This window comes from Heteronotia binoei, chromosome 13 (genome assembly GCF_032191835.1).
Source record: "Heteronotia binoei isolate CCM8104 ecotype False Entrance Well chromosome 13, APGP_CSIRO_Hbin_v1, whole genome shotgun sequence".
Taxonomy (NCBI): Eukaryota; Metazoa; Chordata; class Lepidosauria; order Squamata; family Gekkonidae; genus Heteronotia; species Heteronotia binoei.
Genome location: NC_083235.1, coordinates 41,580,570 through 41,606,927, shown reverse-complemented (window position 1 = coordinate 41,606,927; position 26,358 = coordinate 41,580,570). Strand labels below are relative to the sequence as shown.

Here is a 26,358-nt window from a genome sequence, read left to right as displayed (position 1 = left end):
ATTTTTATTGTTGGTCTTTATGTTTTTTGCAATATGCTCCTCATAGTCCCTTTTTGCCTTCCTGATCACAGTCTTGCATTTGATTTGCCACAGCCTGTATTCCCTTTTATTAATCTCACTTGGACTAGCTTTCCACCAGTTAAAGGAGTCCTTCTTACCTTTTACAGATTCCATTACTTTGTTTGTTAACCATGCAGGCCTTCTCTTATACCTGTTTGTGCCTTTCCTAAATCGACCTAAATCACACTGCTAACTCTGTAGGAGGCGACCTAAATCACACTGCTAACTCTGACCTTGACTGATCCTACAATCCTTCCAAACCTTCTAAGAAAAAACAGGTCCCTATTCAATATTAGAAGACTCACAACTTATTGATGTCTGGAGAGCTACTCATAGTGAGGAAAGAGATTACACATATTTTTCTCCAAAACATAACATTCATACAAGAATTGACTTTATTATTTTATCCAAGTCCTTGTTATCTTCAGTGACTTCTGCTGATATTGGCCCTGTCTTGTGGTCTGACCACTCCTGGGTGAGTTGCACCTTAACATCTTCTTCTGACTGTCGTGCATAATTTCACTGGACTCTAAATAAATCAATCCTGTACAATGACGATCGTATTACACAAATTGAAACAAACATTAAACAATATTTGGAGACAAATTGCACTGAAGATGTTTCAGTTTCAAATATTTGGGATGCTCTCAAAGCAGTCCTTCGTGGACAAATCATATCTCTGTTGGTCTTCCGCATTTAGTGAGAGAGGTTCCTGAAGACGCAAAGGAACCCAGTCTTGTACACAGCTGCGATTAGACTAGCTATATACATTTATTTACAACTATAATACAGACTAGCAAAATGCTCCACACACAATTCACCATCCAACCTCCAACAAGTAGCAGAGTACTACTGTACATTTATACATGTCCTCTAGGTAAGTGACCAGTCAGGTTTAGTGCTGAGTCATGGTCACATCACTCTGGCTGATGCAATCTGGCTGTCTTCCAGATGCCGCTGTCAGCCAGATCATCTAATGTCAATTAGATCCTTTGCTGTCAGCAGTGGTCTGTCGCCTGCACATACACTGACACCCCTCCTCAGGTGCAGATCACTAGTTTCAGCATATTCCTTAGTGTTACAAACTTTTCCACAGTTACATTTTTAGTGAACACGTCAGCAACATTACATTCAGATTTACAATGCATCAACATTACCAGTTCTTTATTTACTGCCTCTCTGACATTCTGATAATGTATGTTGATATGCTTACTTTTGCATTTTATTCCCTTTGCCATTGTTAAATGTTGAGCTGCTGTGCTATCGCAATGCATTTCTACAGGTGTTGGATCTGGTAACTTCAGATCTTTCATTAATTGAGTTCACCATTCTAGTTGTATAATGGTGTCACTGATTGCCGAGTATTCTGCTTCATAGCTGCTCATGGCGATGTGAGTTTGTTTTAGTACTCTCCAGCTTATTAGTGCACCGTGCATGAACACTGCACTACCTGAGGTGGACCTTCTGTCTGGTCTTTCTCCCCAGCTGGAATCACTGTATGCCACCAGGACTTGATCGCTATCAGTACTCATTACTATTTTATGATCCATTGTACCCTTCAGGTACCTGAGTACTCTTTTGGCAGCTATCCAATCCTTCTGCTTCGGTTCTGCACAGTGCTGGCTTAATAGGTGGACTGTCATACAGATGTCAGATCTAGTCCAACAAGCCAAATATAGCAATGACCAAACTAAGGACTGGTATACTTGCTTATTTTCTAGTAAAGCGTCATCTTCCACTTTTGCGTAACCAGTAGTCATGGGGCTCTGAACTACTTTGGCTTCAGTCATTCCATATATCTCTAATAGTTTCAGTATTTTTTCTTTTTGGCTTACTTGATAGTGCCCTTCTGTATTCTTGGTAATTTCCATCCCAAGATAATGTTGTATTTCCCCAAAATATTTTATTTTAAATAGTGTTTGTGTTTCCTCCATAAACCATTCCAGCTCTTTATTGTTCTTACAAAGGAGGCACAAATCATCCACATAAAATAATATATAGCATTCCTGCCCATGTACCTTGTGGCTAAACAGACATGGATCTGCCACACTTTGCTTAAACCCTAAGCCCTCGAGTGCTGTACTCAGCCACTTGTTCCATTCATGGGCTACCTGTCAAAGGCCATATAATGCTCTATTTATCTTAAGTACAGGCATATTATTTTTATTGGAAAACCCGGGGACTGGCTGCAGGTACAGCTCCTCTTTTATGGTGGCGTTAAGGTATGCTGTGGTCACATCAAAATGATGTACTGCCATGCCACTGATATTAGCCTTACATAGTGTTGCTTTTAGTGTTTCGAGTCTGACCATGGGGGCAAAACATTTATCAAAGTCCCTTCCTACTAGTTGGGTAAATCCTCTAGCCACTAGCCTAGTTTTTTTTTTTTTTCTGAAACGTACCATCTGTAAGCCATTTAAGCTTATACAGCCATTTACAGCCAATTACATTTTTCCCAGCTGGCAGCTTTGCAGGTGTAAATACGTTATTTTCAGTTAGTGAGTCGAACTCTTTCTGTATAGCTTGCAGCCAGCCAGCACACTCTTTATCGTTTAGAACTAACATGTCCTCGTAACATTGTGGCTCTGTTGCATGCACATAATTTATAGCTGTGTCAAACCCATACCTCTTCGGAGGCATTCCCTTATTTATTCTAGTTGACACTCTGATTTCAGGCTGAGTGCTCTGTGAATCATCAGAGCTTTCATGTTTTACATCCTCTGAACTGTCAGAGCTTTGAGTTCTCTGCCGCTCCTCTGTTGAGGAAGTCTATTGTTTAATATTCACATGCCCCTCCTCACTCTGCTGAGACACCATTGGGCAATTCATTTGCATGTACCCTGCTCCAACTTTAGTCTTCACAGAATGAGGCAGACCTGCTAAATCGCAGCATATTATGCTCATCTGCGAATCTGTACATCTTCATTCCGTTTTGGTATCCCAAGAATAGCAATTTCCTTGCTCTGGCACCCGCTTTTCATCTTTTATCTAATGGTACATTAACCCAAGCCTTGGAGCCAAAAATTCTAAGGAAATCTAAGCATGGTTTCTTCCCATACAGCACCCTGTATGGAATGTCATTTATTGCTTGAGTCCATAACCTGTTTATTATAAAGCACGCTGTCTTCAGTGCTTCTCCCCAGTAAATTATTTTTAGCTCGCTATCCTTCAACATAGCGTGAAGCATTGTCTGAAGTACTCCCCCTTTTCTCTCTGCCACCCCATTTTCTGCTGGGGCAGAAACATTAGCAATCCTGTGTTGTATTCCATGGTCTCTGAGCCAGGAGGCAAATTGTTTTCCTACAAACTCTCCCCCCATATCCATCTGCAAAGCACTTATATTGCAATTTAACTGCCTTTGCACACTATTAGCCCAGTATCTAAATGTTGAACACACTTCTGACTTTTGTTTCATGGCATACACCCAAGTAAAATGACTGTGGTCGTCAACCAAGATTAAAGCATATTTGTTATTAGATACACTGGGGGCATAAGGGCTGATCACATCGGCATGAATTAGCTGCAGGGGCCTCTCAGAGACTCTGTTGCTTACTTTGGCCACGGGGTAGGCCTTAGATTTTGCCTGCTTACACACATTACAATCAAGATAGGCACTGCAGGACTCAACCTTTTCACCTTGTAGAATGGCCAGGGTCTTATTAATAGTGTTGTAACTTGCATGCCCCAGCCTTCTATGCAACCTATGAATACATTTGTGATGAGGCTGCTTGTTACATACAGCTTGTGCTTTCACTCCTCCCTGATCTAGCACGTACACATTGTCTCTCAATACACCTCTGGCCAATAGTTCACATGCCTTAAATATCTTACAGTTACTTACATCAAAGGATACAGTAAAGCCTGCCTTTGCCAATGCTGAGACACTTAGTAGGCTTGTCTCCAGACTAGGCAAACAAAGCACATTCAAAAATTTGTGCTTTAGTTCAGGAAAGTACACAGTTCCTTGGCAGAGGACCTCAGCCTTTCTGCCATCAGCTAGACTCACGAACCGAAGACTTGCAGGCTTAGTGTCCTCTAGCAGTCTCTCCTCGCAGCAGAACATCTGGGTGGCCCCGGAGTTGATAATCCACGGTGCTCTCTGCAGACCTGAGTCAGTTCTCACCAGTGTCGCTTGCTGGTTCTGCGAAGACTTCTGCCTGCCTCGCCGTAGCTCAGGGCAACTCCTTCTCAGATGTTTTTTCGCTGCCGCAAAAGAAACATTTTTTTTTACTTGCAACACTCTCCTTCGGTGACTGCTGCCAGCTGGAGGCACCTCCCACACTCTGCCTGCTCTCTGCACTCTTGCTGCCTTTGGTCTTCTGCCAGGAGCTTCCCAGTTATGTAACTTAAAGTAAGTTTCTCAGCATCCTGGCCCTCGAATGGCATCAACAGCATATCAAATCTCTCGTGCAGAGAGCTCGGGATTATATACACCTCATCTTCTTCCGGGATTGTTTTACCTTGCTGTTCTAGCTCTTGGAAGTATGCAGATAAGCTGTTGAGATGGTCTCTCACCATCTCCCCAGCCAGCATTCTCTTCCGATACAGCTTCTTCATCAGTGCTATCAGCGAGCCAGCTGTTTGCATGTAGACAGCCTTGAGCATGTCCCAGGCTTTTTTTGCCTGCTGTTTTCCTCCGACGTGCACCAACTGATCATCAAATATACTTAGTATTATGGTTGCAAGAGCCTTCTGGTCCCGGATGGCATCTTCAGGTGTGGGGTCCGCAGGAGGAGCTGAATTCCACAGCCCCTCTTGCTTATGAAAATGTTCTATACGCAATGCCCACACGTTGTAGTTAGTAGGAGTCAGCTTATCTAACAGCACCGTAGCCACCACTGTAACCATCCTACCCAGCACCTGCTTCTCAGCTACTGCTGTTCTCCTCCACTGAGGCAGCTTTCTCCTCACTTCTGAAGTACTTCTGCGTCTTTCTCCAACACACACCTCCTCTACTCACATCACTCAGGCGCAGCGGAAGTGTACTGGGCCCATAACTCTGTTGGTCTTCCGCGTTTAGTGAGAGAGGTTCCTGAAGATGCAAAGGAATCCAGTCTTGTACACAGCTGTGATTAGACTAGCTATATACATTTATTTACAACTATAATATAGACTAGCAAAATGCTCTGCACACAATTCACTTTCCAACCTCCAACAAGTAGCAGAGTACTACTGTACATTTATACATGTCCTCTAGGTAAGTGACCAATCAGGTTTAGTGCTGAGTCATGGTCACATCACTCTGGCTAATGCAATCTGGCTGTCTTCCAGATGCCCCTGTCAGCCAGATCATCTAATGTCAATTAGATCCTTTGCTCTCAGCAGTGGTCTGTTGCCTGCACATACACTGACAATCTCAGACAACACAACTCAAACAAAAAAAAGAAGCCTTTTGCCTAAAGTTGAAGAAGAGAATCTCTTCTCTTGAAAAATCGCACAAAGACTCTAGATGCCCACTCAAGTACAAAGAACTCATTTCTGAACGGAAGCCACTAGAAACCATTGAAATTTCTCATAGTAAAAGAATCTCCTTTTTGTCAAACAGAAATATTGGGTAAACTTTAAGACTTCTCTCCTGGAAAGTTAATGAAAGGAAATTTTCAAGATATGTGACAGCTGCTCAAGACCAAATCGGAACTCTTCATCACAACTCCAGAAAAATCAATGAAATTTTTACTCAATACTATTATAATCTCTATTCCTCTAAAAATCCTTTGACAGATGACATCATTGATTATTTCAACTCACACCCTGACATCATGAAAATTGAGGAGCAACATTGCTCAATTATGGAACTACCAATTGACCCTCAAGAAGTCATTGCTGCTATTAAAAATCTAAAAAACAACAAATCTACTGGGTCAGATGGTTTTCCATCAGAGTTCTATAAAAAATTTGATCCACCACTCCCCAAAGCTTGTCCCTTCCCTCCGCTGAATGAGGCTGGGGGTTGTTGAGCGAGCGGCTCTCTCTTTCTGTGTCTCATTCGCAAGATGGCAGAGGCTGCAAACTGCATCATGGAGGTCTTGTGCACCCAGCCAGAAAGCAGCGGAAAGCCAACAACAGAGGAGATGACCTCCAAGGAATACTATTTTGACTCCTATGCTCATTTCGGCATTCATGAGGAGATGCTGAAAGATGAGGTGCGCACGCTGACCTACAGAAATTCCATGTTTCACAGCTGGCACTTCTTCAAAGATGAAGTGGTCCTGGACGTTGGCAGCGGGACAGGGATCCTCTGCATGTTTGCGGCCAAGGCTGGTGCCAAAAAGGTCATTGGGATTGAATGCTCCAGTATATCTGACTATGCTGTCAAAATAGTCAAAGCCAACAAACTCGACCATGTGGTGTCTATCATCAAGGGCAAGGTGGAGGAGGTGGAGCTGCCTGTGGAGAAGGTGGACATAATCATCAGCGAGTGGATGGGCTGTTGCCTCTTCTACGAATCCATGCTCAACACCGTTATTTACGCTCATGACAAGTGGCTGACTCCTGATGGGCTCATCTTCCCAGACCGCGCTACTCTGTACATCACAGCGATTGAAGACAGGCAGTACAAAGACTACAAGATCCACTGGTGGGAGAACGTGTATGGCTTTGACATGTCCTGCATCAAAGATGTGGCGATCAAAGAGCCTTTGGTGGATGTCGTTGATCCAAAATAGTTGGTCACCAATGCTTGCCTCATCAAGGAGGTGGACATCTACACAGTGAAGGTGAAGGACCTCACCTTCACGTCACCCTTCTGTCTCCAGGTGAAGCGCAATGACTATATCCACGCCTTGGTAGCCTACTTCAACAGAGTTCACCCATTGCCACAAACGCACTGGATTCTCCACCAGCCCCGAATCTCCCTACACCCATTGGAAGCAGACAGTTTTTTACATGGAGGACTACCTAACAGTGAAGACGGGAGAGGAGATATTTGGCACCATTGGCATGAAACCGAATGCCAAGAACAATCGAGACCTGGACTTCACCATCGACTTGGACTTCAAGGGCCAGCTGTGTGAGCTGTCGTGTTCCACGGATTATCGGATGCGTTAACCTGTCTGCCCTTCTGCTGTTTTCTTTTTTTCCTCCTCTCCTCCCTTCGACCTTCCTCACACCCAGAGCGTAACCCTCTCCTTTACCCTGTTCTGTTGGCATTTTCACTAATCCATTTCATCGTGTAGTTCCTTTTTTTGCTGCTGTTAAGCTGCAATTCTGGGCCAGCAAGGAAGAGGAGGGGCCAGTATTAGACGCTGGAAGGCGGAAGATAGCCAAGACCCCCTCCCCAACCAGATTTCCCCTCATTTTTTTCAATACCTTCCTCTCCCGCCCCTCCCTTCCCAAGGAACTGAGTCGGTTAGCACAACTGAAAATGTGCACGTGTTTTTGTCCATCTGTTCGTCCCAAGGTTAGAGCAGCGCCACATCCATCATGAAGTTTTATCTCGCTTGTTAAATCATTGTTGGTCTCCCTTGCCAGTGCCCAGAGTAAACTCTGTCCCTCGCTGTCTCCTCCAGAGCAAATGTTGCTCAGTTTTTTTGGAGGGGGAGAAGAGAGTGTACGTGTCTGTTTAGCATTCAATCAGGGGTGTGGGAGAAGATGGGGAGTCCAAACAGGTTTTTATCAAGGGGTATGTGGAGGCAACATGTGTACATATATGTGTGGAAAAGGCATCTCTATTTTGTGGGTGTTTTTTTTTTCACTGACGATTTTGTACTTTCTTCCCCTCTCTTGAACTTCCTGTTTGGATTTGTCGGTATTTTTGGTTTCTTTTGTTTTTTTAAAAAAAACAAACAAAAAATCCCTTGGAAAGCTGACATTGTGTGACTGTTTCATAACTTATGGTTTTTATATGGTTACATTCAAAGCTTGCAACAAAATACTCTTTGATGGCAAACTACCACCATCCTGGAACTCAGCATCGATAATTGTTCTACCTAAACAAGGCAAAGACTTAACTAACCCATCCTCCTACAGACCGATCTCCCTTTTAAATCAAGACTACAAGATTTCCATGGCAGTAATTCCAAAGAGGCTAAATTCTTTTGTAACACAATATATTTATTCCGACCAAGCAGGTTTTATGCCCGGAAGAGATTTAACAACCAATATACATAAAACCATAAATATCATTTCTAATACTAATCGCAAACGTTTGGAGGCACTTTTGCTGTCTTTAGATGTTTTTGGAATAACCTGTAATAGTTTGCATAGAGAATATTTAGGCAGTTAAGAATTCATAGCAATGCATAATTAATAGTTTAATGATAATATGGGTTCAATTAGATTAACTGTGTTTTGATACAGGAATTATTGTCTTAATCTTTTGTTTTCATCTTGACCTCTCTCCTTGGATAGAAAATGGTCTACATATCTAGATACATCTTTATAACTTAAAATCCTTACTAGATATTTTATTGTATGCATGTAAATATTTATACTTGTTTACAACCTGATTCTATAAGTTTAATTAATCTTATATGAATATAAATATTAATATTAACTTGTATATTTTTTTAAATTATAATAATATAATATATATATGAAGTTGGAAGTTCAGCAACTCATGAGTAGAGATGCCAATCCCCCGCTTCAGAGTCATCAGAAATGGGGGGAGGGCTGAGGCAGGAGGGAAGTGTCTGCTGGGCACTTCATTAGAGTGTTGAAGGCAAAGACAAATAGATTCAAGGGCAGCTTCTATCCAAGTGCCGTGGTTAAGCTAAATGCAGGGTTATGAATGGTTATGTGTTTTTAGATGCATTTAAATGGTCTATGTATATGTCCTTTTGTGGGTGTTGATGTGTTGGTATGTTTGTGGAAGAGCACCTCATTTTGTTGCTCTCATTTTCTTGAGAACAATGACAATAAATTTATCTATCTATTATTCCCTATGGTGATCAATATTCATAGGGTATAATGGAGAATTGATCTGGGGGGTATTGAGGCTCTGGAGGGGCTGTTTTTTGAGGTAGAGGTACCAAATTTTTAGCATAGCATCTAATGACTCTCCTCAAAATCCTCTCCAAGTTTCAAAAAAACTTGGACCAGGGAGTCTAATTCTATGAGCCCCGAAAGAAGGTGCCCCTATCCTTCATTATTTCTAATGTAGGGAAGACATTTAAAAGGTGTACGGTTCCTTTAAATGTGATGTCCAGAATTCCCTTTGGAGTTCAATCGTGCTTGTCACAACTTTGCTTATGGCTCCACCCCCAAAGTCTCCTGTCTCCACTCAAAAGTCCCCAGATATTTCTTGAATTGGACTTGGCAACCCTAATTCCCTCCCCTCCCCCTGCCTTCTGATGACCCTAAAGCAGGGGGAGGGCCTCCAAACTGAGGGATCCCCTGCCCCCACCTGGGGATTGGCAACCTATTCACACTTGTCCCTCTACTACAGTGAAGCATAGGGTCTCAGCAGGTGCCAGCTTCTGTGATATAACAGGCCCACTCTGACTTGCAGACCCTGTTCTGCTGACCCCTTCTTGGCTTGTTCCAATTTCCTGGAGGGTGTTATTTCACTTCCTTCCACTAAGGTATGGTGACATGACTATCCTGTTAGGGTCTTTCTGCCAGGAGGAACAGACTCCTGACACCCTTTCTCAAGCTGAGGCCCTGCTCTGGTCTTCTGCAACCTAGCACCTGGTTATCACAGGGACCAAATTCCTTCCTTGGGGACCTTGACTGATTGCCTTAAAGTAGCATGGTCTAAGGCACTTGGGGAACTATGTGGTACAGAGAATTACTGCCAGCATTCAAAAAATTAAAATGTTTATTAAAAAGAGGAAAATGTTACAAACAAACTTTAGCACATCAGATCAGCAACCAGAAGGACAAAGAAAAGGTGGTTTTAATTGCATCCTTCTTTTCCTAGTTCTAAAATCACACTCTACTAGATGCTGACATAGAGCAGGCAATTCCAAGCTTAGTAAATTACAAAATTTCTCATTACCTCAGGCTTCCTGCATCCAGACAGACAGACAGGCCTAGCTGCATGTTCAAGATTAGACTTCCTAGCCTCCCACTGGGGACAGAGTTTCCCTTGGTTTAGAGACCCCAAACCCACTGTCACAAAGCTGGCCAGCAGGGGGATCCCTGCCCCTGGAAAGCTCCATCAACAGTTGACGTGCTTGGCGCAATGATCTCACCTGGAAATGATGTCATCACACTGGGCACATCACACAGGAAGTTCGAGCATTTGGATAAAAACTCTATGGTGAAATGTGCACAAAGAACATAGACCTGGCAACCCTATTCAAGATGGTTGCTGCCTAATGACCAGAGCTCAGCAGTCTGCTCTGTCAAGCATTAGATCTCAAAGTAACCAGTCCTTGAATTTTGAAACAAAGTTTGGTTTATTGATAATCCATGTGGCTCAGCCAAGCTAGGTATTGGAACTGATACTGTGTAACAGTAAAATGCATACTTAAAGGTGGCACATCACAGGTTCTATAAACAATTCTACTTTCTCTAAACAATTCTACATTGTTACAGTGAAACTCCTCACTGTAACTTCCTTATCTCTACTGCGGTCAGCTCATCCTGGGTTCCAGCCTTGCTGGAATTAGTCGCAGGAGGTTTTATTTTCAAAGAGAACATTCCTACATTTGTTAGTAAAAGTGAAAGGAACAAAGGGGGGTTCTCTACTTTGATGTGCATAGGCTCAATTCATGGTTAGTAACATTTCTATACTTTGGTAACGACAATAATGAAGAAATAAACAATGCTTGACATGCTCTCTTCCAAGGTCCAGCACCAAGAGGCCCTCCCTCCTGGAAGCCGCCACTTTTATTAAACCTCTGACTCCACCAATTTTACATCACTCTCCACCTCTTTTTACCTGATCTGCTCGGGACCCAGGTGGACCCTGGAACATCCAAGTGCATCCAAGGGCATGTAGGTGCAGCCTGAAAGTCCTCCTGGAAGGTTCTCTAGGGAAATCTCTAGGGAACTACCTGAAGATTCCTAACACCAAATTTCTCAGTCACTTTGCATATCCAGTTATCTGCGTAACTATGACTGGTAAAGACTTCGCTTCGTGCTCTTCCAGAGAGCATAAACAAAGAATGACACTTTTGAAACTCAGAGTGGAGAAGGGAGGGAGGCATTCTGTCACAGCTTCCTTGGCTGAGGAACTGCACTCCCCTCATTGGGATATATTATGGCTTGGGATCTTCATGTGTATCTATCTGGCACAAGAGGATTGTGGCAGGCCACCCCCCAAACCCCAGTCACCAGGGGGAGGCAGGCAGGTAGCTACCTCCCAGGCCAGAGGAGAAGAGTCAGCTATGATTTCCCCAGATAGCACTTTCCTGGAAATACCTGTTTTGGGGGGCCACTACTCAACCCTGCACAGCCAATCCTCACCAAATTTGGAGGTCAGGAAGAGAGGCATTCCAAGGAGATCCTCTGTAAGCTTGATGCCTCTAGCTTGCAGGGGGTCAGTTTGACACAGTCCTGATTCTTGAACCTGCAGCTTTGATTTCCCCAGAGAGCAGCTTCCTGAGGGTGTGTTCTTTGGGGGGCTGCTACTCAGCCACCCCAGAGCCAAACCTCACCAAACTTGGAGGGCAAAGAGGTGCATCCTGGGGACGTCCTCTGTGAGTTTGATATCTTCAGATTGGAGGGTATCCATTCAACACACTCCTAAGAGAGCACTTTCCAGGGGCACCTGCTTTGGAGGGCTGTAACTCACCCCCCCATCCAATCCTCATCAAACATGGAAATCAGGTAGAGGAGAGTCAGTTGGAGACTCACTACATGTTTGGCATCTCTAGCCCCCCGGGGAGAGGCATTCTACCATACTAGACACCTCACAAACCATGAACTAGTTCGTTAAACAGAAAGATTTGCAGAGGTTCATAGTTCCTATACCCGCATGAACCTCCACAAACCTCCATTTTCCTGGTTTGTAGCCATCCCCAGCTTGGGAACTTTCAGTCTAGAAAAAGGACAGCTGATAAAGGTATGTAAAATTATGCATGGGGTGGAGAAAATTGATAGGAGGAGCCTTTTCCTCACTTCCACAATACTAGAATTTGTGGGCACTCAATGAAATTCTTGGGAAATAGTTTTGGAGGAGACAAAAAGAAATGCTTTGGGATTTTTTGCAGTATTTTATCAATGCAAACATTCACATATGTACTCCAGAGGAAGAGGAAAGATATGAAGGGACTAAAGATGTAGCAAACCATTTGTACCAACACTAGGGTTGCCAAGTCCAATTCAAGAAATATCTGGGGACTTTGGGGGTAGAGCCAGGAGCAAGGGCGTGAAAAGCATCACTGAACTCCAAGGGAGTTCTGGCCATCACATTTAAATGAACAGCACATCTTTTTAAATGCCTTCCTTCCATAGGAAATAATGAAGGATAGGGGCACCTTCTTTTGGGGCTCATAGAATTGGACTCCCTGGTCCAACCGTTTTGAAACATGGAGGGTATTTTGGGAAGAGGCACTGGATGCTATACCAAAAATTGGTACCTCTACCTCAAAAGCAGCTCCCCCTCAAGAGCCCCAGATACCTGCGGATCAATTCTCCATTATTTCCTATGGGAATAATACTTCATATTGAATAATAGAGTTCCCAGCAAACATTTCCCTCCCCTTCCCCTGCTTTCTGATGACCCTGAAGGGGAGGGCCTCCAAACCAGGGGATCCCCTGCCCCCACCTGGGGATTGACAGGCCTAGCTACGCTGCTCTCTCTCTCATACACACACATACCCATCCACTTACTTGCTCTAAAATGAAAGCAAAGCAAATGAAGGGGCTGTGCCTTGAAGAGCTTCTGCTACTGACCCTTCCCCATGAAGTACTTCCTGCTTCCTGCTCATCTTTAAAGGCACACACATAGCCACAGGCATTTTGAAAGGGGACCTGTTTGCAGGTTTCTAAACCTGTCACAGATATAGAAGTAAGTGTTCACTGTGGGGGCAGGGCTTCCCCCGCTGGCCAGCTGGCTGGGGGCAGGGGGAAGCCTGTAAAACCGGGGGATCCCCCACTGGGACCTGGGGACTGGGAATCATAACTAACGCTAGATTTTTAAAAAAAATAATGGAAGATTTCTAATCCATCAGTTCTGCTTTGGAAACAAAACCAACTAATTTAGAGATAATTTCAGAGGTTAGCTTTGTTGGTCTACAGTAGACCAGTTAGATTCAAGTCCAGAGAGCAATCCTAAACAGGTCTACTTTGGAGTTAAGTTCCATCTCATTCATTTGCATACTCCCAGGAAAGTGTGTTTAGAACTGTACTGCAAGCCACAGCCAAATCTGGAAGAAGCCACACTGGTGAGGTTTTATTCAATGTTGCCTTGGTCCTACATATAGGCCATGAAGTCCCATGACTTAAGTGGAAGCCCCATAACCTAAGCAGACCAGTCATACAGACACACACAGCCTAATGTACTTCAAACAGTTATAGTGAGGGGAAGGTTATTATAGTGAGGGGATGCCTTCAGCGGCATCTGGATCAAGGCGGCTCGGCGGTGCTGATGTTGTTGGACCTATCGGCAGCGTTCGATACGGTCGACCATCGGCTTCTGGCGCGCCGCCTTGCCGACGCTGGGATTCAGGGGCTGGCCTTGCAATGGCTTTCCTCTTTCCTTGATGGTCGGGGACAAAGGGTGGCGATTGGGGAGGAACTGTCCCAGAGACACACGCTTGACTGCGGCGTGCCTCAAGGGGCGGTACTTTCCCCGATGTTATTCAACATCTATATGCACCCCCTTGCCCAGATTGCCCGAAGGTATGGGCTGGGTTGTCACCAATATGCGGATGACACCCAGCTCTATCTGCTTATGGACGGCCGGCCCGCCTGCGTCCCAGAAAATCTGGACCGGGCGTTACAGGCAGTGGCTAGGTGGCTTAGGCTGAGCGGGCTGAAGCTGAACCCAGCGAAGACAGAGGTCCTTTGCTTGGGTCGCTGCGGCCCGGGAAGGGAAATCCCCCTGCCAGTTTTTGACGGCGCGCCGCTGACAGCGTCGGGCAGGGTCAAGAGCCTGGGGGTGCTATTGGAGCCTTCTCTGACGATGGAGGCTCAGATAGCAGCCACTGCCAAGTCCGCTTTTTTTCACCTTAGGCGGGCGAGACAGTTGGCCCCCTTCCTGGAGCGCGACGACCTAGCAACAGTGATTCATGCTACGGTCACCTCGAGGTTGGACTACTGTAATGCCCTCTACATGAGGCTACCCTTGTGCCGGACCCGGAAACTGCAGTTGGTGCAGAACGCTGCTGCCCGGCTGCTATTAGGGCTCCCAAGATGGGAGCACATTCGGCCGGGGCTCCGGGATCTGCACTGGCTGCCAGTAACATTCCGAGTCCAGTACAAGGTGTTGGTCATTACCTTTAAAGCCCTGTATGGCCTAGGACCTGCCTACCTTAGGGACCGTCTCTCCCCACACGTTCCCCAGAGAGTACTACGTTCCGGCTCACAAAATCTGCTGGTAGTCCCTGGGCCAAAGGAGGCCCGCCTAAAATCCACCAGGGATCGGGCCTTCTCAACAGCGGCACCTTACTGGTGGAACCAGCTGCCGGAGGAGGTGCGGGCCCTGCGGGACCTAGGGCAGTTCCGCAGGGCCTGCAAGACAGCCCTCTTCCGGCAGGCCTATAACACCTAACTGATACTTTGGATGGAACATCTTTGGATGGAACAAAATGCTCTTATAGACCGCTGGCTTTATTTTATCTTGTTTTATTAACTATGCTTTTATTGTATCTGTAAATGTTTTAAATGGAATTGTATGAATCATTATGTTGTGAACCGCCCTGAGACACTTCGGTGAGAAGGGCGGGATATAAGTTCATTAAATAAATAAATAATAAATAAATAAATGAAGGGAAATTATGTATCTCATCTGGAGCTCCTGGGAAGAAGGTGAGATAAAAATATATTAGATTATTGCTATGCTCTGGAAGCCATTATATTCTTTAAACAGCACTTTGAACACCACTTCTCAATTGTGTCCTTCTGTTCCTCTGTTAGAACTACAGGGCCAGTTACCGTTCTTAGGAACTGTTCATTTATTGGTTTTAAATCATATCCTTTACCTTAATTGAACACAGTGTGCTGTCATTTTAAATGCAAGACCAGCTTAATTGCCCACTAATTGTCTGAAAAAGAATGTGATCAATCAAATATCAAAGTTGCACTCTTTTGTTATATACAGTGTCAGCCTTGTAGGACACGGTGCTTGCATTTAATTGACATTTAACAAAAAATAATTATGAATGCTTCAGGATAATTGGAGCGCGCACTGTATCAGCAAAGTGCTTAAAATACTTGTTGACCTTTCGTAAGTGTGTTAATCAATAGCAAACATAAAATTGCTATTATGTCAATTAGAATGCCTGTATGTTGTTCTCAGATACTTAATGCAGGAAGATAAATGAGTGAACTGTCAGAACTGGGGGCCTAGGAGTAGAGACCTATTGCTCGCATTGATCTGTGGGCCTGAGCGCCATGCAACAGGAAAGGTGATTCAGAATGAGTCCAGGGCTTTCTTTCTTTCTTTCTTTCTTTCTTTCTTTCTTTCTTTCTTTCTTTCTTTCTTTCTTTCTTTCTTTCTTTCTTTCTTTCTTTCTTTCTTTCTTTCTTTCTTTCTTTCTTTCTTTCTTTCTTTCTTTCTTTCTTTCTTTCTTTCTTTCTTTTTTGTAGCAGGAACACCTTTGCATATTAGGCCACACACCCCTGATCTAGCCAATCCTTCACGATCCCACAGGGCTCAGAGTTCAGGGCCTACTGTAAGCTCTTGGAGGATTGACTACATCAGGGGTGTATGGCCTAATATGCAAAGGAGTTCCTGCTACAAAAAAAGCCATGAGAATGACCATTTTGTCTATTTTAAATATATGTGTTTTGCCAAGCAGCAAAATACCCAACAGTGGTCAGGAAGAGAACATCTTCAGGAGGCTCAACAAGGCTAGTTCAGGGGTGGCCAACAGTAGCTCTCCAGATGTTTTTGCCTACAACTCCCGTCAGCCCCAATCATTGGCCATGCTGGCTGGGCCTGATGGGAGTTGTAGGCAAAAAGCATCTGGAGAGCTACCATTGGCCACCCCTGGGCTAGTTTGTTTGCCAGGGCTGTTAATGGGTTATGAACAGGAGGCATCTTTGGGTGGGGGAGAAGGGCTGTATTTGGGGATTGTTATTTATTCTTTTGCTTTTCACTTGTAATGTTTTATGTATTACTGAAAGCTGCTTTGAGACAAGAGAAAACGTAGGATATAAATATTTTAATAAAGAAATAATAGTCAACAGAAAGCAAGAAAATAGTTCATAGGAACATCATCAAGACAGCGAACATTCCGAACACATCATTCAAAGACAAATACGTAATTCAATAATAACACATAGTCACAATAGTGTATGCAGTTCTGAAGTAATGCAGAATTGAGTTAATAGCCATTCTCAACTCTTGCGGAGGAAGTTCCAAAACTGGGAGCAATGGTGGTGGGGAGCCCTCTCCTAGTCAAACTTCTGCTAAGGCTAGTTCCTAGGCTTGCAAGTCCCCAGGTCCAGGTGGGGGATCCCCTGGTTTTGCAGGCTCCCCCCCACTGCCAACCAGCTAGCGGGAGGGGAAGCCTCAATCCAACAGCCACCATGTGCCTTTAAATCTCAGCAGGTTTAGAAGAAGCTTGAAAACTGCTTGTGTTTTGGAAGATGTGTGTGCCTTTAAATCTCACTAGAAGGAAAGCTGAATATAGTGGGGTGAGCAGGCAGAACCATATGGCTCTTCTCGGTGAATCTGTGAAGCTGTGGGAAACGAAGAGCAGAGTCCCTCTGTTTGTTTTGCATTTGTTTCAGAAGTAATTTGCATAGTAAAATAGATAGCATAGAGTAAACTAGAACCTGATTATGAGATGGAGGAAAACTCCATCGCTGGGGAAGCTTTTGAAGGTAAAAAAAAAGATATGAGGAAATGAAGACTATTCAGGGGAACTGCATTGCTGTATTTCTGTTTATTTATTTATTTAGGGAATAAGAAAGTCTCCTGGCTCCATACTCAAAGTTCCATACTGGTTCCTGGGAGAAGGCTCCTTGGTGGACTTTAAGTCTTACATTTGTTGATAATGGTGGAAGTTGCAGGAAGGTCCCTTAGGCTTCTAATGTTGCTGAGCAAAGAAGAATGGACAAGCCATAGTCACTGGCTTTGGTCTGCCTCATTTTTGTTACTATGGGTGTTTTCGCACTCACCTTCAGCCGGCGCCGCGACCCTCTTGACGACGGAGGATCTGTGCTGATTTCCCACACGAAGCGCTGGAGCAACCAGAAGAGCCGCCAATTTCCGGCGCGAAGCCCGCTCAAGCGTTTTCCTGCTTCTTGGCGATTTACGTTTGAGCGGGCTTCGCGCCGGAAATTGGCGGCTCTTCTGGTTGCTCCAGCGCTTCGTGTGGGAAATCAGCACAGATCCTCCGTCGTCAAGAGGGTCGCGGCGCCGGCTGAAGGTGAGTGCGAAAACACCCTATGACTGATCCCTGCAGTGCCATTTTGCATGATTTTACCATGCAACCCTGAGAAGACTTTCCTGGTAACAAGTCCAATTGAACAGACCTGGGCAGGATTCTGAGTTTAGGTTGCCAGTCCCCTGGTATGGTGTGCAAACCCTTGCCCCCAGCTCCTGTTTCTTGCTACCAGACCTGTTTCTCTGCAGAGGCAAGAGAAAATAAAAATAAAATAAATAGACATCAAGACCCATGGAATGAATGACATAACTTCTGGGAAATCCCCAGAATTGATGTCACACCTCTCTAGGAATTGCCAGAAACTCCATAGCAAAATCATGGAGTTCCCAAAGATTTCTAGAAAGAAGAGACATTACTTCTGGGGTTTTCCTGGAGCTGACAGCATATTGTCATCAATGGCTGCCCTGCATATCCCTACCTCCCCCCCCCCAACTAAATTTCCTGCCCTTCCAATGTCCTGGTGACTCTATTTTAAATAGTCCTTCCCAGGATCAATCTCAAACACCATTTATTGGCAATTCTGATATTTATTTATACATATTCTATTTTACTATCTGACATGTATATATTGGATTGATACAAAAATAACATGGAATTTTGATGGGAACCTAGAAGGGTAAAACTCTGTTTAGAGTTGTACGGTGAGTGGCTTTCAATTGTGTGGAATGCCTGTGTTGACAGCTGGCACCAACTGGCTACAGACTCATTCTTCATGCTATTGCCAGGGTTTTACCATGGGAGGACTCTTCCAGGGTGTTTAAACTCTTCATCCTACCTGGGATTTCCAGGCCCTCTTCCTTCATCCAGAACAGTCCCCATCTGGCAGGTGTGAAAGAAAGACCACATGGGCTGTTATGGAATACCACTAAGAAAGTGGCCAATGTGATACCTATTATCTCCTGCTGTAGTTCTACCAAGAGAGGCAATACTCATAAGACATTTAATTAATTAACTTCATTTCCCTTTTAATTAATTTTCTGCCCAGTGTGATTCAAAGTGGCTTACTTAATTCTCCTCCATTTTATCCTATCACAACAACAGTTCAAGGTAGGTCACCCAGCAAACTTCCATGGCAGAGTGGGGATTTTAACTTGGGTCTCACCCAAATCCTAGTCCAACAGTATATTATTTTTTCTTATGGTTGACATGATGATTTATCAGAAGGAAGGGAACAACTGGATGGAAGTTCTTGCTTGCCTAATGAAGGCTGCAGTTCTGGCTGTGATGGTCACTATATTTAGGATCAATCTGCTGCCAAGTTGGTTAGCCGATATGAAGTATAAAGCAATGTCATAAGATCAAGGGTAAGGCCATGCTTTGCAATTGTGTCCATGTGTTTCAGACGTCCATTAATTATAATATATTGGTAATTATTATTATACTAGTAATAAGACCCATTGTGGAGAGAAATACAACGTGCGCTAGAAATTTGCTGTGGGTGAATTTGTTGTGGCCTTGGTGGGGATGTTGGGTAGGGAATGGAAAGATAGAGGGGGGCAAGGTACATCAAGAAGGCAGCTGTTGCAAAGGGAAATGGAGAAAGTAAGAAAATGTGATAGGTTATCAGAGAAGGGGGGTAGGTTGAGAAAGAAGGGTTGGGGAAGAAGAGTTGAGGTAGATTGCTTTCCATCTGCTCCCCCCTCCCTGTGGCCTCTACCTAGGAAAAAAGCAGTCTTTCTCCACAGTGGGGATCAAAGCAGCTTACATCATTCTCCTCTCCTCCTTTTGATCTGCACAGCAACCGTGTGAGGCAGGTTAGGCTAACACCGATTTTCCACTCAGCTTACGCCACTCTAACCTCTAATGTTCCTCTTCTCAGCAGGGCTTCCTTCCGATTTCACACTATTTGCCCCAGAGCTGCAAGTAACATCAGCATTTTCATGCAGCAAACAGAAACCTCTAAAAACCAGTTTCTGTTTGCTGCACGAAAATGCCGACGTTACTTGCAACCCTGGGGCAAATAGTGTGAAACTGTAAGGAAGCCCTGCTGAGAAGAGAAACATGAGAGCAGTGTAAGCTGAGTGGGAAATCAGTCTAAAAGTCTGTGACTGGTCCAAAATCAACCAGTCAGCTTCCATAGCAAGAAACTGAGTCTGACAGACCCTGCTCTAAAGTGCCAATTGCCATGTCACAGGGTGGGTGTCATGGGGGAGGGGGTGTCCTTAGCAGGGTATAATGACTCAGAGTGTACCATTTGCTCAAAGGGAACTGATATCTGCCCATCTGGAGAACAGTTGTAATTCTGAGTGATCAGGTCTCATGTGGAGATCGGCAACAGTGGTTCCTGAGGAGGAAATGCCTGGCATGGAGGGTGGAGTTTGGAGGGTGGTGTCTATGGCATTGTTCCTGTCTGAGTTCCCACTCCTCCTCAAAACCCACCCTCTTCACCCCTCAGATCTCCAGGATTTTCCCAACCTGGAGTTGGCAACCCTCTCTCCTTCCCAGCCAATCTCCAACCTACCTTTATCTGTCCCTCTGACTCCAGTTTTACATCTCCTGCCCCCTCCCTTCAGCCTCTGCCTAAGAAAAGGAAAGTCTTTCTCTGCAGAAAGGACAAAAGCAGTTAAATCATTTTCCTCTCTCCCTTTTAATCCACACAACAACCTTGTGAGATAGGTTAGGCTGAAAGTATATGGATGGTCCAAAAGCACTCAGTCAGTTTCCACAGTAGGAACCTGGGTCTGGCAGACCCTGCTCTGAACTGCCATGTCACAGTGGCTGTCATATGGGGGCTGCTGCTGAATAGGAGCAAGCAGCCAGGCCTAGTTAAGTCATGCCAGTCAGGATGCATCAAATCATCCAGAGGGTGCTGCCATTCCTAGAATAGGAAACCACCAGGTGGAGGCTGAAGACATCCTGGTATCACAACTGAACTCCATACAACAGATCTCTTTCCCCTTGGAGAAAATAAGTGCTTTGGAGGGTGGACTCTATGACATTATATTCAGCTGGGGCCTCTCCCATCCCCAAAGTCTGGCTTCCATAGACTCCACCACAAAATCTCCAGGAATTTCCCAATCTGGAGCCAGCAGCCCTAGTCAAGACTGGCCCCAATGAGCTCTCCCTCGTAGGCCAAAATAGGCCTGGAAAGGGCCTCTCCCTCATCATATATTGACTGAACCAAGCCAGGTCCAACTCAGGATCTTAGGGTTGTCAGGTCCAACTCAGTAAATACCTGGGGATTTTTGAGGGGAGCTGGGAGAATTTGGGGGAGTCCCAAATGTAACCATCTGCTGTATTTCAACCAGCTTCTTCAAACCAACAGGAAAATGAAAGCAGAGCAGTCAAGGAGATGGAGTTTTCCTTCCTTCAAACAAACAAAGGGACTCTGCTGCTTCTCTTCCTTTTACACACTCACCAGGAACACCCAAGTGGCTCTGCTTACTCACCCCACCCATTCAGCTTTCCTCTTGGTCTCCCATCCAAGCTGGCTGTACTCAGCCAATCAAGGGAAGCCTTTCTTTCTCCCCTTTTCAAAGCAGTGCCTCAATCCTCAGCCAATGAAACACAACAGACCTTACATGGTGGTTGACAGGCCAAAGGTTTATGAAGTGCACACTACAGCCAATGGGAGAGCTAGAAAGTGCCACTACCATATATATATGATTTGATCACCCCATTTAACTATAGGTTCTCTGGCTGATTCTCCTCTACTGGCCCTGAAAGTTTGGTGAGAATTGGATTTATGGGGTCTGAGTTATGGCCCCCAAATAACACCCCCCATCCTCCATTGCTTCCAATGGAGGAAAAAAGACACAGCAAAAAAAGCAATAGAAGTTCAGCTGGACAGAATCCAGAGAATTTCAGCAGTAGAAACTGGGGTGGGGCATTTTTGCAAGCCCAAAAGAACCAGTGTAATGCCCTAGTGCCCAATGGAACCCAGTGCCATCATGGTAATGCTCACTTAACAGGACTGATATTGAGCACAGAATGTGGCAATGCCAGGTCAGCAGGACTGATGTCAAACACAGAATCACAATCCAAGCGAGGGGGGTGAAAGTGAGCAGTCAAATGTACAAAGTGCCCAACAGTACCAGTGCAATCACAGAGTGCCCAGCAGAACCCAGTGCCACTGGGATTGCAAGCTTAAAATAATTAATCTCAAAGCACAGAGTCACAAATTCAAGCAAGGAGAGTGAGATTTTGGAAGCTCTGTGCAAGAAAATGGGAAGTGAACACAAAGGAACATGCAAAGTGGGGGAACCCTCTTAAAACTGACATGACTAGTTTGAAACTGACAACAGTGTTTCCAGGGCTGGAGAATTCCCTCCCCCATTGCTTTGAAGTTTGGTAAACATTTTGTTCCAGTGGAGACAGTCTGTCTGGAAATGTATCTATTTACAAATGGGCATGAACCTCCACAAACTGCTTGAAAGTTCATGGGAAGTTTATGCTGGTTGATCTTCCATGAACTTCAGCTCATAAACAATAAACCAGCCAAAATTCATCACAAACTTTAGTTTGAGAGGTGATTTATGCCCATCCCTACCTTTTGATTCACAATAACTGACAGGTTTGTGCCAAAAGTTCATTCAAAATTGTTTGAATCTTTTCCCTAGAGAAAATAAAGAAAATTTAACTTTGCAGCTATTGCTTGCTTTTAAATGACTTTCTGAAGAAATAGTTCGGAAAATCAGGGATGCCAAACTCATTTGTTATGAGGGACAGATCTGACATGGGACTTTGTGGAGCCAGGCCACATATGTCATAAAATATAATACCTGGTTGTGGAGATTTAAACTGTATAAAGTACACAAATACATTTAAATATATTATTTTTAGCTTAAAACATGTGATATTTTATCAAAAATGGAAAGGTGGGGGAATAGTGGCATTTGGCAATATAATTTTTAAAAATAAAACATTAAGAAAAAGCACAAGGATCAAAGCAGAAACTAAAAATATAAAATGCTCTGAGCCTAGGAAAACATGAAATGGCTGGGCATTGCAAGCTTATCCCCCTTCCCTTGGGATTTGCAATGGCTCTCCAGTGTACTATGATTATGTACTTTGATTATGAGTACTCACTTTGGTTAGAGTACTCACTAAGCACCAGTTCTCAGAGATAAGCTAGCTCAAAGCATCAACCCTTTATTTGCAAAGACACAACTCCAGGAAGCAAGAGCTTCAGCAAGCCATAGGAATGCTGGAAACTGAAACTGAGCTACACTCTATTGAAACACATTGCAGCACAGACTAAGTTGCAAGGAAAATGTGGAATAAATTTTCCATTAATGTATCTGGGCACAGAGATTTTAATGGAAAATCCATTCCACATTTTCTTTGCCGCTTTGCTTCCTGCTGCAGCTGGCGAGGACCAGGGAACTTTGGCAACCACAAAGCTTCAAAGGGTGAGGACAGGAGGGGGAGAAGGGGGGAGAAAAGAGCCCTGCAGGCATGATTAAAGTCCTGGGTGGGCCAGTTCTGGCCCACAGGCCAGACATTTAACACCCCTGGTTTAGATACCTGTGAAAGAGAGAGCTTATAATCCTAAACACATTTACTAGGGTGCAAATCCCATTGAAATAAATGGCATTTACTTTTTAGTATGTATGCTTAGGATTTCACAGGATACCTCACTAGAGTTATTTATATATACTTATTAAAACATTTATATCCCACCTTTCCCCATAGTATGATGTGGCTCAGTGGGCAAGTCATTTTGCCCAATATAACTGGAATAAAAAGGCAAAATAAAATACATTCTAATCATCTAAATTTAGGCATACTCAGTTCAAGAGACTTCACAGAAATTAGTAAATTTAATTTTCCTCAATTTTTAAATGAGGATGGAGAAAAGGGACTGGAATTTGTATCTTCTTCATTCCCTCCCCTCAAAGTGAGATGGTAAGGAATCAAAAGAAATAACTGGAGATTTCTCTGCAGAGTATATAGGCCAGTGTACAGTACAGTGTACAGTAGTGAATGGAATACTGGTGTTAAGGTCCAATCCACCCCTCCCAGCAGTATCTTCCACAGTCGTCTGAACATCCCTGGGTGTTAGAAACCTTTGTCTAGCAGTACATTCTCATCAACAACAACATTATCCTCATCTGCTTCATGTTCTGCAATAAACAGTATTTTACTCAGATGGACAAATCTGGAAAGGAAGCACAGCCATCACTGGCAAGGTGTTGTCTTCAGGTCATAGAGTGTCATGTAAGGTAGAACCTTTGGTCATTTGTGCTTTCCTCTGGACAAATAACATCTGGCAGTCTGTGTAATAATCCTTCCCTCACTTGAACCTTGTCTTCTTTCCCACGTTGTGCACTTCTTTTGAGGTGAGTAAAGAGATTGCTGCATTCAGTTTCTATGTACTGTCCTTCCAACTCCACTGTGCTTATATTTTGGTCAGGCTGATCACAGTGGCAAGGCCCTGTGTGGTCCTAGTGACCATTGGCAATTCCTCACATTTGGATGTGGAGTTTTGAATTTAAATGACCCAATGGCATCCCCAGTTCAACAGGAATTTGAACTAGGTTTTCTTGATCAAAGCCCAACCCCTGTTACACGCACAATGGAACCTCCAGCAGGCCGCCACATTGCGGTGTGGCTGCTGGGGAGATTTTGCCCCCTCCGGAGGAAAGAGCGGGCAATTTAGCATGCTTTAGGTGCATCTTTAGGGGGCAGGGCTTCTGCGTGCCTTCAGAAGTCTCTGTTCCCCTCTCTGCAGTCCTTCTGCGGTGCTCAGAAAGGAAGGAGTGTGCTATCATGCTCACAGCCAGTACCAGGGGGGATTAGGCCTTCGGAGGCCGTTTTTTGCACGGAGTGTGTTGCTGCGTCAGGGCTTGCAGAGTGTGTCATGAGACCAGTTTCAGGCCAATTTAGCGCGGCAGGGCTTCTCTTTTCCTTCTTACTGGTGGCCCTCTTTGCCTCTTGTGCAGCGTTGTGCTGTACTAGGACCTCCATTTTCCCTTTATTGTCGGCATTTGGAGGGGGTGATTGCAGGGGAGCTGTATTAGGACCTCCATTTTCCCCTCATTGTTGGCATTTTGAGGTGGGATTGCAGGGGCACTTTGTAGGGGCGGCGGGGGGCTGCCTCATTTGAAGGCATCATTTTTCCAAGGCCCACTTTTTCACTTACTGAGCCTCTCTCTTATGGCCTTGTGGCCTTGGTGGCCATTTTAAGTTGGGCTGAAGCAGCAGCCAGGGGGTGGTGTGCTTCAGCCATTTTGTGAGGCACTGGGGTTGTTGGTTCTTCCTCCTCGCCTCTGGTCCTTGGTGGCCATATTATGCTGTTCTTCCTCCTCGCCTCTTGTTTTTGGCAGCCATTTTAAGTGCCAGTGAGGTGGCAGCCATTTTAGGTGTGGGCTGTGGCCTTTTTCAGGTGAAGAAATTGAATGGTTTTGGGGGGGTTGAGACTTAGCCCCTGGCACAGAGTGGTGAAGCTACTTTACTGCAGTTCAAACTCTCTTTAATTTTGCCTCGTGCCGTTATCCCTTAGGGTGGCGAACATGTCAGGGTGTAAAGGTGGTGGAAAATCAAAGTGTAAGCAGCCTGCTCGTAAGGCTCCTAAGCCGCCCCAGAAGCGAACTCCGCTCCCTCATCTTCAGACGAGGAGGGGGAGGTGAATGCAGTCATTTTTCAGAGGCTGTAGGCCCTGGAATGGGCATCTGGACTTCCAACTTCTCAGATGCCAAGGAAAGGGCGGGTTCCCAAGCTGGCGTTGCAGACAGATATACTGATCCGTTTGTCTATTTTGGAGGGCAGGTCTGCTGCGACTGTTAATGGAGGAGCTGTTGGGCTTGGATGCTGGATCTGGCCCGTCGTCTGGTGTGGTTGGTGCGGGAACAGCATTGGTGTCCGCTGTACCTCCTGGTAAGTTAGGAGATGGTTCTTTGCCCTATTCGGAGCCTGTGTGTCCTTGGGGGCCTTGGGGATCTGCCGCACCTAATGGGGCTGGGGCTGCTTCAGGTGGTTCTGGGACTCCTTCAACTTTGGGTGTGGGACAGCCGAATAACTGGATGTGGCCACATGGTCAGTTTGGCTCATTCAGTAATTGGCCTGGGGTAGGGCAGCAGGGGGCAGCTGTGGTTTTAACTGGCAGTTGGGGTTTCCCATCTCCTTATGGGGCGGTCCCTTTTGGTGCTATGCCCTTTGGTGAGGTTGCCTTACCTTTGGGCGATCACCTGCTGCCTGCCACAAGAGACAAAATCCTTAAGGGAGAATATGTTGACATATTCTCCCTTTTATTTAGGGAATTAGAGAAAAAGGATAAGGAAGAGCTTGATGATAAAGAGAAGAAGAAGGTTAAGAAGAGGAAGGTCGATCGGGCCAATTGGCTTCCAGGGTTTTTTATATATGCGAGAGTGATAGCGCGTGCTCAGCCCTGGCAGGCGGCAGTGCTAATTCAGTACATGGACATCATATACAAAGGGTATACGATGTTCAGCGGCCCGGCCTGGATTCAATACGACCAGGAATTCAGGATGAGGGCCACTTTGTACCCTTCTCTCCCTTGGGATCGGATTCGCCAACAGTTGTGGCTACAGGTGATGTCACCTGCGCGGCCCAATCTGGGGGACCGCTTTGACAGCGGTCACTTAGTTTCTAAGGGTTCATATTCTCCTTCCAGTTCATCATCATTTTCCTGTAGCTCTGCGGGGCAGGCGGTTCAACCCCGCTTGCTTTGCTGGGAGTTTGGGTTGCAGGAGGCATGCAGTCGGAAAGCTTGCCAGTTCAAGCATGAATGCCCCCTGTGTGCTGGCCCACACTCGTTTAACAACTGTCCAAGTGTTCGGCCATGCAAGGGTCAGAAAAGACTGGGTGGGGGTCCTTCCCAAACTGGAAAAGGGCCCCAGCCCGATAAAGGTGGGACCTCTTGAGCAATGACTTCGTAGGTACCCACACA

The 26,358-nt window shown here is 45.0% G+C and overlaps 1 pseudogene; it reads left to right on the top strand.

Annotated features, from left to right (window-relative positions):
* Positions 1-6,018: 6,018 nt before the first annotated feature.
* Positions 6,019-7,523, top strand: LOC132581385 (protein arginine N-methyltransferase 1-like; annotated as a pseudogene).
* The last annotated feature ends 18,835 nt before the right edge of the window (positions 7,524-26,358 follow it).